The sequence below is a fragment of the Scyliorhinus torazame genome, chromosome 9, assembly GCF_047496885.1.
Source record: "Scyliorhinus torazame isolate Kashiwa2021f chromosome 9, sScyTor2.1, whole genome shotgun sequence".
Taxonomy (NCBI): Eukaryota; Metazoa; Chordata; class Chondrichthyes; order Carcharhiniformes; family Scyliorhinidae; genus Scyliorhinus; species Scyliorhinus torazame.
In genome coordinates, this window is record NC_092715.1 from 34,263,940 (window position 1) to 34,277,510 (window position 13,571).

Genomic DNA, 13,571 nt, shown 5'->3' on the forward strand with positions numbered 1-13,571 from the left:
AACTGGCTAGGTCATAGAAGGCAGAGAGTAGCAATAGAAGGATGCTTTTCTAATTGGAGGGCTGTGACCAGTGGTGTTCCACAGGGATCAGTGCTGGGACCTTTGCTGTTTGTAGTATATATAAATGATTTGGAGGAAAATGTAACTGGTCTGATTAGTAAGTTTGCAGACGACACATAGGTTGGTGGAATTGCGGATAGCGATGAGGACTGTCAGAGGATACAGCAGGATTTAGATTGTTTGGAGACTTGGGCGGAGAGATGGCAGATGGAGTTTAATCCGGACAAATGTGAGGTAATGCATTTTGGAAGGGCTAATGCAGGTAGGGAATATACAGTGAATGGTAGAACCCTCAAGAGTATTGAAAGTCAAAGAGATCTAGGAGTACTGGTCCACAGGTCACTGAAAGGGGCAACACAGGTGGAGAAGGTAGTCAAGAAGGCATACAGCATGCTTGCCTTCATTGGCCGGGGCATTGAGTATAAGAATTGGCAAGTCATGTTGCAGCTGTATAGAACCTTAGTTAGGCCACACTTGGAGTATAGTGTTCAATTCTGGTCGCCACACTACCAGAAGGATGTGGAGGCTTTAGAGAGGGTGCAGAAGAGATTTACCAGAATGTTGCCTGGTATGGAGGGCATTAGCTATGAGGAGCGGTTGAATAAACTCGGTTTGTTCTCACTGGAACGAAGGAGGTTGAGGGGAGACCTGATAGAGGTCTACAAAATTATGAGGGGCATAGACAGAGTGGATAGGCAGAGGCCTTTCCCCGGGGTAGAGGGGTCAATTACTAGGGGGCATAGGTTTAAGGTGAGAGGGGCAAGATTTAGAGTAGATGTACGAGGCAAGTTTTTTATGCAGAGGGTAGTGGGTGCCTGGAACTCGCTACCGGAGGAGGTGGTGGAAGCAGGGACGATAGTGACATTTAAGGGGCATCTTGACAAATACATGAATAGGATGGGAATAGAGGGATACGGACCCAGGAAGTGTAGAAGATTGTAGTTTAGTCGGGCAGCATGGTCGGCATGGGCTTGGAGGGCCGAAGGGCCTGTTCCTGTACTGTACATTTCTTTGTTCTTTGTTCTAAACTAAATAGGCTAATTTTGCCAATTAGAACACTGGACAAAGGGAATATCTGCTACGTATGTACCATTGCAGTGTAACATCACATCATGAAGGAAACTGCCACCAGCAAATTTAAGACAGAGATGGATGGTTACATGGAAAACCGATGAGAGGTCAACCAATTTCAAACTTTCACCCCATCTTCCACCCTCCACAGTCACTGAAGGACATGCTGACTGATTCCAGCATTTTCTGGTTGTTTGCTAAAATACTGAGAATGTTAAAAGTTAGGATATCTTGCAGGTGTTTATTGAATGCCTCACACAACCTCAGGACAACCCAAAGCAATTTACAACCAATCAAATGCTTTTTTTCGAAGTGCATTCATGTTGACGATGTAGGGAGTGCAGCAGCCAGTTTCCACAAAGCAAGGTCCTCCAAATAACAACGTGATGAAGGTCAGTGATGGTGGTTGAGGGTTGGATACTAGCCAGAGCTGTGGCACGGGGCCTCAGATTGATGTCCCATCCCAAAGGTGGCATCGCCAGCAGCATTGGAGTGCCAGCCAAGACTTTGTGTTCAAGTCTCTGGAGTGGAATCTGGACTCATGACCTCCTGAGTCTGAGGCAAGAGAGCACAGGGCGACACTTAATGAGGACATTTGAACTGCAACCCCCTAGTTTGCAAGCAACATGGGAGCCCCCAGGCAATAGGGCCTTGAAGCCCAGGCATCTCACCACTGATTATGGCAGTGGTAGCACAAGTAGATAGCACTGTGGCTTCACAGCACCAGGGTCACAGGTTCGATTCCCCACTGGGCCACTGTCTGTGCGGAGTCTGCACGTTCTCCCCGTGTCTGCGTGGGTTTCCTCCGGGTGCTCCGGTTTCCCCCCACAGTCCAAAGACGTGCAGGTTAGGTAGATTGGCCATGATAAATTGCCCTTAGTGACCAAAAAGGTTAGGAGGGGTTATTAGGTTACGAGGATAGGATGGAAGTGAGGGCTTAAGTGGGTCGGTGCAGACTTGATGGGCCGAATGGCCTCCTTCTGCACTGTATGTTCTATGCTTATGCTTCTCACTCAATGGTTTATCTTCGTTTGCATTTGGTGCATGTGCAGGTCCTGCTGATTTTGGTGCCGCTGCCTCGTAAATGAATAAATGAAATGAAAATCGCTTATTGTCACAAGTCGGCTTCAAGTGAAGTTACTGTGAAAAGCCCCCAGTCGACACATTCCGGCGCCTGTTCGGGGAGGCTGTTACGGGAATCGAACCGTGCTGCTGGCCTGCCTTAGTCTGCTTTCAAAGCCAGCGATTTAGCCCTGTGCTAAACAGCCCCTAGTTCTAAATTCTAAATAAGAACTCCAAGGATCTGTTTCCAGCCACGTTGATGTCAAACCAGGCTGATGGATTTTGGTGGGAAGGATGTAAAGTAAATGTGACAATCTTTTCGAGGACGCAGGAATAGAGAGACTGGGGGTATGTTCACAAACCTTTGCAGGAGGCAGCGCAAGTTGGGAAAAATGTTTTTTTGGAAAAAAAGCTTCGGGGAATCTTGGCTTTATAAGTAGAGGCATAGTAAGTGATCCTAACACTTCATAAAACACTCGTTAGCCCCCAGCTGGAGTACTGTGAGCGATTCTGGAAACCACTCTTGAACAATGCCAAGACCTTCAAGAATGTGTCGAAATTTATTAGACTGGTGCCAGGGATGAAAGACTTCAGCCGTGTGGAGAGAAACTGCATGGGGCTGAACACCTCGGAACAGAGAAGGCTAAGACGATGTATGATTGAAGTTTATGAATGTCATATGTGGGAGATAAGCCAGGAGTGCATTGGAACAGACAAGTCTAGACCTATAAAAAGGCATTAATGAGGGTTTCAGCAGATAATGAGATGAGGAATGGATGAAGTCAGGTGATGTTTCGGAGTGAAAATAAGTAGTGACGATGCAAATCCGTAATCGGAAGCTTGTCTTGGAATCAAATGTGACACCAAGGTTGCAAACAAACTGGTTCAACCCCAGACAGTTGCTAGGAAGAGGAATGGATTTGGTAGCGAGGGTACGGAGTTTGGACTCAATACCGAAAACTGTGGTTTCGCTCTTGCAAATATTTAATTGGAGGGAATTTCTGTACATCCAGTATTGTCTGTTGGATAGGCAGTCCAATAACTTAGCCACAGTAGAGGAGGTGAAAAAGGTGATGGTGAGGTAGTATTGGATATTATCAGAGACTTGCAAACTAAGGCTGCACTTTCGGATTATGTCTCCAAGGGGCAGCATGCAGTTGAAAAATAGAAGGGCCCAAGGATATGTCATGGGACACCCCAGGTAACAACATGTGAACAGGATGCTAGTGGAGAGGCGTTGGAACAGGATGGTGCGCTCAACAACATAAAAGGCTGCAAGCAGGTCAACAACGAAGAGGAGGGAAAGGTTACCTCTGTCACAGTCAAAAGGATCTAATTTGAGGGCGGCATGTGGTGCAGTGGTTAGCACTGGGACTGCGTCGCTGAGGACCTGGGTCCGAATCCCAGCCCTGGGTCACTGTCTATGTGGAGTTTGCACATTCTCCCCATGTCTGCATGGGTTTCACCCCCACAAGCCAAAGATGTGCAGGTTAGGTGGATTGGCCACGCTAAATTGCCCCTTAATTGGAAAAAAAATAATGGGGGACTCTAAATTTATATGAAAAAAAGGATCTAATTTGTGGCTTTGTCAACAGTAGGTTGAGTACTGTGACGGGGGATGGAAACCTAATTGGATGGATTCAGACATGGAATTCCAGGAAAGCTGGAAGTGAGTTTGGAAGGCATTCAAGGAACCTAGAGAGGTGAGGGGTGGTTGCAGATGAGGTGATAGTTTGCAAGATTTGTGGGGTCAATGGTTTTTTTTTGAGAGTGGTGGTGACAGCCGATTTAAAGGAGAGCGAGAGAGAGCCCGAAGACAGAGAACCAGAAGCAATGTTGGTGGGTGATGGAACGAGATTTGACAATAACTTTCAGAAGACAATTTCATAAATACTTGAAAAGGAAAATTCGAAGGGGTATGGAAAAACACAAGGGAATCGGGACTTTTAAAAAAATTATTAATTCAAGGGATGTGGGCGTTGCTGGCAGTGCAAGCTTTTATTGCCCATCCCTAATTGCCCTTGTACTGAGTGATGCGCTGGGCCATTTAAGGGTTAATCACATTGCTGTGGATCTGGAGTCACATGTAGACCAGACCAGGTAAGGATGGCAGATTTCCTCACCTGAAGCACATTAGTGAACTAAATGGTTTCGCGGCCATGGTTACAAATTTGAACATCTGCCATGGTGGGATTCCTTATGTAATTAGGGACCCACACCCTCGTTGTTGTTCCACACAGTTTGCATGCCTGGGACCTTCATTAAAACCTTATGGACCAAAACAGTGCATCTTCTGTTTAGCGATGGAGGCAGGGAATGTGTGGGTTTGAGTAGGGGTGGAGGAAGAGGAGGTGGTAGCAGGAGGGAGCATAGTGGGGAAGACTGACACTGGATTTTCCGCGCATCTGTCAAGAGGGGAAGTTACACCAGAACATTGGCAGTTGGCAAGGCCGCAGGAGATTGCTTATTAAATAAAATTAACCGGGTAGGATTTCTGCGGGGATTCTAATTTCTTCAAAGTTTTGTTCCAAGATGTACATGAGTAGCTGAACACAGAGCATGTCATTCCAGTCAGCACTGGGGATCAACAACAACTGTCCATATAAGTGACTACCTCAAAGAATAACGTCCAGAGACCCACTTACTGCTGATTCCTGCTCTTAATTCTCTCACGCTATCCATTGTTTTGCAGGACTGGTGGGGAAACAGGATCAAAACACGCGATCGAACCTAATCATTACAGTGGGGCTGTGTGTGCAGAAATTACAAAGAACCAGCTCAGGAAGCCAGACCACAGAATTCAAACTTTAAATTTCACAGCTTATACTCACAGGAGGCTGTGGCATCACATGGGCATCGGAGAGCTAAGAAGAGCCAGGAGGGGACATGAGAAGTCTTTGGCAGGTAGGATCAAGGATAACCCTAAAGCTTTCTATAGATATGTCAGGAATAAAAGAATGACTCGGGTAAGAGTAGGGCCAGTCCAGGACAGTAGTGGGAAGTTGTGCTTGGAGTCCGAGGAGATAGGAGAGGTGCTAAATGAATATTTTTCGTCAGTATTCACACAGGAAAAAGACAATGTTGTCGAGGAGAATACTGAGATTCAGGCTACTAGACTAGAAGGGCTTGAGGTTCATAAGGAGGAGGTGTTAACAATTCTGGAAAGGGTGAAAATAGATAAGTCCCCTGGGCCGGATGGGATTTATCCTAGGGTTCTTTGGGAAGCTAGGGAGGAGATTGCTGAGCTTTTGGCTTTGATCTTTAAGTCATCTTTGTCAACAGGAATAGTGCCAGAAGACTGGAGGATAGCAAATGTTGTCCCCTTGTTCAAGAAGGGGAGTAGAGACAACCCCGGTAACTATAGACCAGTGAGCCTTACTTCTGTTGTGGGCAAAATCTTGGAAAGGTTTATAAGAGATAGGGTGTATAATCATCTGGAAAGGAATAATTTGATTAGACATAGTCAACATGGTTTTGTGAAGGGTAGGTCGTGCCTCACAAACCTTATTGAGTTCTTTGAGAAGGTGACCAAACAGGTCGATGAGGGGAAAGCAGTTGATGTGGTGTATATGGATTTCAGTAAAGCGTTTGATAAGGTTCTCCGCGGTAGGCTACTGCAGAAAAGATGGAAGCATGGGATTCAGGGAGATTTAGCAGTTTGGATCAGAAATTGGCTAGCTGGAAGAAGACAAAGGGTGGTGGTTGATGGGAAGTGTTCAGACTGGAGTCCAGTTACTAGTGGTGTACCACAAGGATCTGTTTTGGGGCCACTGCTGTTTGTCATTTTTATAAATGGCCTGGAGGAGGGCGTAGAAGGATGGGTGAGTAAATTTGCAGATGACACTAAAGTCGGTGGAGTTGTGGACAGTGCGGAAGGATGTTACAAGTTACAGAGGGACATGGATAAGCTGCAGCGCTGGGCTGAGAGGTGGCAAATGGGGTTTAATGCAGAAGAGTGTTAGGTGATTCATTTTGGAAGGAATAACAGGAAGACAGAGTACTGGGCTGATGGTAAGATTCTTGGCAGTGTGGATGAGCAGAGAGATCTCGGTGTCCATGTACATAGATCCCTGAAAGTTGCCACTCAGGTTGAGAGGGTTGTTAAGAAGGCGTACGGTGTGTTAGCTTTTATTGGTAGAGGGATTGAGTTTCGGAGCCATGAGGTCATGAGCTGTACAAAACTCTGGTGCGGCCGCATTTAGAGTATTGCGTGCAATTCTGGTCACCGCATTATCGGAAGGATGTGGAAGCATTGGAAAGGGTGCAGAGGAGATTTACCAGAATGTTGCCTGGTATGGAGGGAAGATCTTATGAGGAAAGGCTGAGGGACTTGAGGCTGTTTTCGTTAGAGAGAAGAAGGTTAAGAGGTGACTTAATTGAGGCATACAAGATGATCAGAGGATTGGATAAGGTGGACAGTGAGAGCCTTTTTCCTCGGATGGTGATGTCTAGCACGAGGGGACATAGCTTTAAATTGAGCGGAGATAGATACAAGACAGACGTCAGAGGTAGGTTCTTTACTCAGAGAGTAGTAAGGGTGTGGAATGCCCTGCCTGCAACAGTAGTGGACTCACCAACACTAAGGGTATTCAAGTGGTCATTGGATAGACATATGGACGATAAAGGAATAGTGTAAATGGGCTTTAGAGTGGTTTCACAGGTCGGCGCAACATCGAGGGCCGAAGGGCCTGTACTGCGCTGTAATGTTCTATGTTCTATTGTTCACCCCTTTGAAACGGCATAGGAGGGTGTGGCAATATTGCTGGCCGATCACATATGCGCACATACATAAATCTCCTAATTAAATGTTTTAATTCATTCTAGAAGATGTGGAGGAATTATTAAACTGGAAGAAGTGAGTATGACAATTGTGTGTTGGGAAGAGTGTGCAGGATAGTAGTGTGTTGGGATCATTAAGTAGGATCATAGTGTGCTGGGAGCAGTCTGCATGACAACACTATGTCGGGAAATGTGCAGGAACCGTTCCTGACTCTGTAGAATTTTGAAAGATCATCACCAATGCATCCGTTATCTCTACAGATTTCCAGCGCTTTCAACACTCTGAGGTATAGATTATCAAGTCCAGGGATTCAATAACTTTTAACAACAACGATTTTTCCAGCACCACTTTTTACTAATACTAATTTCTTTCAGTTCCTCAATCTTAGTAGTCCTTTGGCTCCCCAATGTTTCAGGAAGGTGTCTTGTGTGACAAGATGCCTATTTAGCTCCTCTGCTATTTTCATATTACCCATTATAAATTCTCCATTCTCTGCCTGTAATGGGCCCACATTAGCCGACTAACATTTCCTTTTTTCATACCTATGGAAGCTATTGCAGTATGTTTTTATGTTCCTCGCTTGTTTAATTTCATATTTTATTTTCTCTTTATCAATTTTTTGGTTCCTTTTTGCTGAATTTTAAATGTTCCCAATTGTCAGGTTTGTCAATTTTATAAACCTCTTCCTTTGATCTGATAGAATCCTTAACATCTCTTGAAAGAACAAAGAACAAAGAAAAGTACAGCACAGGAACAGGACCTTCGGCCCTCCAAGCCTGCGCTGACCATGCTGCCCGTCTAAAACTAAAATCGTCTACACTTCCAGGCTCCGTATAGCTCTATCCCCATCCTATTCTTGAAGTTCCCATCCTATTCATGAAAATGAAAATGAAAATCTTGTTAGCCATGGTTAGATTACTTTTCCTATGGGCCTTTTGTACTTTAAATGGATGTAAATTTGTTGCAAACCATTAATTCTTTAAATGCTAGCCATTCCCTGTCTACCTAAGTTCCCCAATCTACCTCATCCAACTTTCCTCTCATGCCTTCACAGTTTCCCTTGTTTTGATTAAAGACCCTCGTTTCAGACTGAACGACATCACTTTCAAATTTAATGTAAAACATTTTCATATTGTGGTCACTCTTCCCTAAAGGCACCTTTATCATGAGATTATTAATTATCCCTTTCTCATTGCACAATACTAGACCATAAGACCATAAGACATAGGAGCGGAAGTAAGGCCATTCGGCCCATCGAGTCCACTCCACCATTCAATCATGGCTGATTTCAACTCCATTTACCCGCTCTCTCTCCATAACCCTTAATTCCTCGAGAAATCAAGAATTTATCAACTTCTGTCTTAAAGACACTCAACGTCCCAGCCTCCACCGCCCTCTGTGGCAATGAATTCCACAGACCCACCACTCTCTGGCTGAAGAAATTTCTCCTCATCTCTGTTCTAAAGTGACTCCCTTTTATTCTAAGGCTGTGCCTCGGGTCCTAGTCTCCCCTGCTAATGGAAACAACTTCCCTACGTCCACCCTATCTAAGCCATTCATTATCTTGTAAGTTTCTATTAGATCTCCCCTCAACCTCCTAAACTCCAATGAACATAATCCCAGGGTCCTCAGACGTTCATCGTATGTTAGGCCTACCATTCCTGTGATCACCCGTGTGAATCTCCGCTGGACCCGCTCCAGTGCCAGTATGTCCTTCCTGAGGTGTGGGGCCCAAAATTGCTCACAGTATTCTAAATGGGGCCTAACTAATGCTTTATAAAGCTTCAGAAGTACATCCCTGCTTTTATATTCCAAGCCTCTTGAGATAAATGACAACATTGCATTTGCTTTCTTAATTACGGACTCAACCTGCAAGTTTACCTTTAGAGAATCCTGGACTAGGACTCCCAAGTCCCTTTGCACTTCAGCATTATGAATTTTGTCACCGTTTAGAAAATAGTCCATGCCTCTATTCTTTTTTCCAAAGTGCATGACCTCGCACTTGCCCACGTTGAATTTCATCAGCCATTTCTTGGACCACTCTCCTAAACTGTCTAAATCTTTCTGCAGCCTCCCCACCTCCTCCATACTACCTGCCCCTCCACCTATTTTTGTATCATCGGCAAACTTAGCCAGAATGCCCCCAGTCCCGTCATCTAGATTGTTAATATATAAAGAGAACAGCTGTGACCCCAACACTGAACCCTGCGTGACACCACTCGTCACCGGTTGCCATTCCGAAAAAGAACCTTTTATCCCAACTCTGCCTTCTGCCTGACAGCCAATCGTCAATCATGTTAGTACCTTGCCTCAAATACCATGGGCCCTTATTTTACCCAGCAGTCTCCCGTGAGGCACCTTATCAAAGGCCTTTTGGAAGTCAAGATAGATAACATCCATTGGCTCTCCTTGGTCTAACCTATTTGTTATCTCTTCAAAGAACTCTAACAGATTTGTCAGGCACGACCTCCCCTTACTAAATCAATGCTGACTTGTCCTAATCCGACCCTGCACTTCCAAGAATTTATAAATCTCATCTTTAACAATGGATTCTAGAATCATGCCAACAACCGAGGTTAGGCTAATTGGCCTATAATTTTCCATCTTTTTTCTTGTTTCCTTCTTGACAGGGGGGTTACAACAGCGATTTTCCAATCCTCTGGGACTTTCCCTGACTCCAGTGACTTTTGAAAGATCATAACTAACGCCTCCACTATTTCTTCAGCTATCTCCTTTAAACTCTAGGATGTAGCCCATCTGTGCCCAGAGATTTATCAATTTTTAGACCTTTTAGTTTCTCCTTTGGACACTAAAGGCACTTTCTCCTTTGTGATGGCTACCATATTCAACTCTGCCCCCTGACTCTCCTGAATTGTTGGTATATTACTCATGTCACCTACTGTGAAGACTGATGCAAAGTACTTATTTAGTTCCTCAGCTATTTCCTTGTCTCCCATCACTAGATTACCAGCCTCATTTTGGAGCGGCCCAATGTCTACTTTTGCCTCCCGTTTGTTTTTAATGTTTTCAAAGAAACTTTTACTATCATTCCTAATGTTACTGGCTAGCCTACCTTCATAATTGATCCTCTCTTTCCTTATTCCTCTCTTTGTTATCCTCTGTTTGTTTTTGTAGCCTTCCCAATCTTCTGACTTCCCACTACTCTTTGCCACATTATAGGCTTTCTCTTTTGCATTCCCTAACTTCCACTGTCAGCCATGGCTGCCTAATCCCCCCTCTGATAACCTTTCTTTTCTTTGGGATGAACCTCTGTACTGTGTCCTCAATTACTCCCAGAAACTCCTGCCATTGCTGTTCTACTGTCTTTCCCACTAGGCTCTGCTCCCAGTCGATTTTCGTCAGTTCCTCCCTCATGCCCCTGTAGTTACCTTTATTGAACTGTAACACCTTTACATCTGATTCTACCTTCTTTCTTTCAAATTGGAGATTGAATTCTACCATATTATGATCACTGCCTCCTAAGTGTTCCCTTACTTTAAGATCTTTAATCAAATCTGGCTCATTTTTTACAAGGGGCAGCACGGTAGCCTTGTGGATAGCACAATTGCTTTACAGCTCCAGGGTCCCAGGTTCGATTCCGGCTTGGGTCACTGCCTGTGCGGAGTCTGCACATCCTCCCCGTGTGTGCGTGGGTTTCCTCCGGGTGCTCCGGTTTCCTCCCACAGTCCAAAGATGTGCAGGTTAGGTGGATTGGCCATGATAAATTGCCCTTAGTGTCCAAAATTGCCCTTAGTGTTGGGTGGGGTTACTGGGTTATGGGGATAGGGTGGCGGTGTTGACCTTGGGTAGGGTGCTCTTTCCAAGAGCCGGTGCAGACTCGATGGGCCGAATGGCCTCCTTCTGCACTGTAAATTCTATGATAATCTATGGTTACATAACACTAAGTCCAGAATGGCCTGTTCCCTCGTGGGCTCCATCACAAGCTGTTCCAAAAAGCCCTCCTGTAAACATTCAATGAATTCCCTTTCCTTGGGTCCACTGGCAGCATTATTTACCCAGTCCACCTGCATATTGAAGTCCCCCATGATCACTGTGACCTTGCCTTTCTGACATGCACTTTCTATTTCATGGTGCATTTTGTGCCCCCGGTCCTGACCACTGTAAGGAGGCCTGTACATAACTCCCATTATGGTTTTTTTGCCTTTGTGGTTCCTCAATTCAACCCACACAGACTCCACATCATCTGACCCTATGTCGTTTAGTGCTATTGATTTAATTTCATTCCTAATTAACAAGGCAACCCCGCCCACTCTGCCCACCTCTCTGTCTTTTCGATAGGTTGTGAATCCCTGGATGTTTAAATGCCAGTCCTGAACCCCCTGCAACCACATCTCTGTGATGCCTATCACATCATACCTGTCAGTCACAATCTGGGCCACAAGCTCATCTACCTTGTTCCGTAAACTGCGCGCATTTAAATATAGCACCTTTAATTCTCTATTGACCGTCCCTTTTTGTTTTCTTCGTGTGGTGGACCTTGGTTTACTGAGCCTTTCCATACACTGTGTCATATTTTGTGAGATGGGGGCTATCGTAACCTCTCCTGAGTTCTGTCTTTTCGTATTTCTAAGCAGCTACGCTTCCCACTGATTACTTCACCTCTTGGTTCCCTGACTTTCCCTTCCCCCCCCCAATCTCTAGTTTAAAGTCCTATTGACCACCCTATTTACTCTTTTCGCCAGAACACTGGTCCCAGCTCGGTTCAGGTGGAGACCATCCCAACGGTATAGGTCCCCCCTGTCCCAAAACTGATGCCAGTGTCCCATGAAAAGGAACCCCTCTTTCCCACACCACTCTTTCAGCCACATGTTAACTTCCCTTATTCTTGCCTCCCTATGCCAATTTGCACGTGGCTCGGGCAGTAATCCGGAGATTATGACCCTTGAGGACCTGCCTTTTAATTTGAATCCTAGCTCTTTATAATCTCTGAACAGGTCCTCTTTTCTAGACTTGCCTATGTTGTTGGTACGGACATGGACCACAACAACTGGATCCTCCCCCTCCCTCTCCAGTATCCTTTCAAGCCGGTCAGAGATGTCCCGCACCCTAGCACCGGGCAGGCAACATACCATGCGGGACTCTTTATCCTGCTCACAAAGGATACTATCTATCCCCCTGATAATAGAATCCCCTACAACTACAACCTGCCTATTTACTCCCTCCCCTTGAACGGCCTGCTGAACCATGGTGCCTTGGTCAGCTGACTCATCCTTCCTGCAGCCCTGTTTGCCATCCACATAGGGAGCAAGTGTCTCATACCTGTTGGACAGGGTCAAGGGCTGAGGCTCCTGAGTTCCTGACTGCTGGTTCCCTTTACCTGCCTGACTTGCAGTCACACCCTGCTGTCCCTGGCCACTGGCAGGATTTAAACTACTTACTCTGACAGGTGTGACTGCCTCCTGAAACACAGTGTCCAGGTAAGTCTCCCCCTCCCGGATGTGCCTCAGTGTTTGAAGCTCAGACTCCAGCTCATCAACTCTGAGCCAGAGCTCTTCGAGCAGCCAACATTTACAGCAGATGTGGTCACTGCAGCTCGCAATGGGATCTGCCAGCTCCCACATCAAGCAGCTCAAGCACATCACCTGACCAGCCATCACTAATTAATTAATTAATTTAATTTAAGTTTATGAGTTTAGCTGTGTTTTTTTTTAAATTTGGGGCAGATTTGCTATCAACCAATCAGGTCACAGCTTCCCTCTGACGTCACTTTTGGAGAGAAAAAAATGGAAAACAGGAAGTTACCGTTAGGTTTTTATACTCAGAGAGACTGCTCCTCCTCCTCCGAACGGCTCCCAAAATTAGGCCCGAAGAAAGAGAGAGAACAAAACTGTCGGGAAAAAGCACCTTCTCCCACTCTTCACCGAATTACCTCACTGCACCAAATTACCAAATTCTCACTCTGTCTGTGTCTCACTCACTCAGGCTCACTAGATCTATCCCTTTCTCTAATTGGTTCCGCAACATACTGTTCCAGAAAACTATTGCGTATACATTCCAGGAATTTCTCCTCCTCAGCAGCAGTGCTAATTAGATTTACCCACTCTATATTGAAGTCCATAAGACCATAAGACATAGGGGCAGAATTAGGCCACTCGGTCTGCTTCGCCATTCAATCATGGCTGATATTTTCTCTTCCCATTCTCCTGCCTTCTCCCCATAACCACTGATCCTCTTATTAATCAAGAATCTATCTAACTCTGTCTTCAAGCCACTTAATGATTTGGCCTCCACAGCCTTCTGCGGTAAAGAGTTCCACAGATTCACCACCCTCTGGCTGAAGAAATTCCTCCTCATCTCAGTTCTAAAGCATCGGCCCTTTAGCCGGAGATGGTGTCCCCTGGTTCTAGTTTTTCCTACAAGTGGAAACATCCTCTCCATGTCCACTCTATCCAGGCTTCGCAGTATCCTGTAAGTTTCAATAAGATCCCCCCTCACCCTTCTAAACTCCAATGAGTACAGACCCAGAGTGTTCAATCGTTCCTCAGATGACAAGTCCTTCATGTTTACTGTATTACCTTTGTTACATGCACCTCTATCTGCATCCTCCAGCCTCGATGGCTTGCATCTCAGGACCCTG